Source organism: Vombatus ursinus, unplaced genomic scaffold, assembly GCF_900497805.2.
Source record: "Vombatus ursinus unplaced genomic scaffold, bare-nosed wombat genome assembly UNPS02010639.1, whole genome shotgun sequence".
Taxonomy (NCBI): domain Eukaryota; kingdom Metazoa; phylum Chordata; class Mammalia; order Diprotodontia; family Vombatidae; genus Vombatus; species Vombatus ursinus.
Window position 1 is genome coordinate 5,955,144 of NW_020950417.1, and position 2,258 is coordinate 5,957,401.

Sequence of the window (2,258 nt, forward strand, 5' to 3'; positions counted from 1 at the left end):
ACCATGCTAGAAAATGGGAAGAGGAAAGAAGGAGGTGGAGGGCTGAATGAAGGGGGTATAAAATAGGGGGTCAAAAATTCTAGCAGAGAGAGAGGGGGTCCCAAGGGGGTTGAATATTGTGTTTATTCTCAGATATAGTTTGTGTATAGGCAGGTTTTAATGAATTATTTTTTCCCCCTCTCTCTTTTCTAATTGTTGTTACAAAAGATTACTCACAAAATGGAGGAGTGGTGGAAAGATATATTCAGAAATAAAAATCATATAAAACTAAAATATATCAGTAAAATATGGTTTCAAAAAAGCAAATTTATATCTATCTATCTATCTACCTACCTACCTATCTACCTATCTATCTAACTGGACTGTTTCTTCCCATGGTCACACAATTTTTCAACCTCCTATTCCATATTTCCTACCTAATTTATAGAAGATTCTGTTACAGCGCTTTTCTGTCTTTATTCCCTACCACCACCACCCTGATCTCCATACCTCCTACCTAAAAAGTGTAACTGGATACTGAATTGATATCCTGCCTGAGGCAGTAACATGTATCGCTCTTGGGCAAATTGAAGTCCTGGAACACCCAAGCCACAGAGCTCCCCAGAGCTCCTCAGGCCACATTTGTGGACAGCTGTACACCACCCCACACCACCCTGCCCTACAGGGAAGCAGGGTAAACTGCTCACAGCTCAGAAATCAAATCCAATCAAGACTGATGTCTGGCATCAAGCATGGTTTCAGGGGCCAATGACAGAGCCAGCAGATTTCATGGTTTCAAAATAACTCCTCAACTTTTGTCTTGGCATTTCATTGCTGACAAGATGCCTCGTTGCATTAGTTTTCACTGGCTGAGTGTGAATAATAACAGGTGACAGTCAGGCAGAGCTTTACGGATAGTAAAGCACCTTGCATAAATTGTCTGACTGGAATCTCCCAACAAATCTTGTGAGGGGGGTTGTGGAAGTATTATTATCACCATTTTTATATGAAGGGAGGAATTGGTCAGGATTTCATTGATTTTCCTTCAATTCAGTTAAGGAAATCATAGGAGAGTCAAATAACAGAAACAATGATACGGTAAGTTATTAAGCAAAGTACAAGGAAGTATCTATACTCTGTTTTCTCTTTATGAGGGATGAGGAAGTTTTTCAGTCACGTTTGATGGAATAGATACTTTGGACAGCCACTGATGTCCAAAGGAAGAAAAAAGAAAGGAAAAAAAAAGGAAATTTACAGGATAACTTTATTATGTATTTAAAAGGAATAGCAAGTTGTACATAATAGATTTGCAATTTCATATGTAATCATCTTTTTTAAAAAATTATACTATGTTTGTTTTATTCCATATATTAAAAATGTAATAAATTTTAAAAAAAAGATAAAAGCAAGACACATTCTCAAGAGTAGCTGAGGTAGAGGACAGCCCTGAGGAATTCGAGGCATGTGAGTTGAAAGGAAAGCCAGCTATGCAAGAAGAACCCAGCTCTTGAAAGAGACTTGTTCCCTATATGGGGTAGGGGAGGTTATTTTATTTTTTTCTCCTCCTTTGATACATAATGATTGGAACTTCTTAGTCCCAATAATCAAATGACTCCCTAAAGGAGGAGCTTTGTCTGGAGGATATGGCTGAGTGACCCTGTGAACTAAGGCTTCATGTGCTCCAGAGGTATTTCAAAGGAACCCTGCAGAATAGAACCTTGCTGGTAGGGGGAAATTCTTTATTGAGGATTACCTGGTGACTTTATGAGTAGACAATCATCTACTCAGTATAATTTTGGAGGAGAGAGGGAGAGGAATTAAAGATTTTCTGACCCCAAAACTCTCCTCACTGAGGTTGCTAGTGTATTTGAAATTCCATCATTAGAGATTCATTTCTTTGGGCCTTGAAAGGAGAAGAACTTATGGGAGATTGTTTATCTGTTAATTCTTCATAGGGGGCTAATTAATGGAGAGAGGGAGAACTAGCCACAAAATTCAATGGTAGACCTCAGTGAGAGGATAGAGGAATGGGGAGGGAGAAGAAGGAATATTAAAAGAGAGATGGGAACGCCCAAAATAAACTTTGCCTACTTAGCATTTTTGCACAAGAAGTGCCTTTAAATTTTGGATATAACTGGACACAACTGAAAGAAGGAGCTCTGGATTCTAGTAGTTAGAACATATTTTCCAACCTATAGTATGACTCTTTGCACCCCCAAACCCCTTTGTAGACGGGGCAACATACAACCAATACTGTAGGGTAAGTTCAGCATAGCACT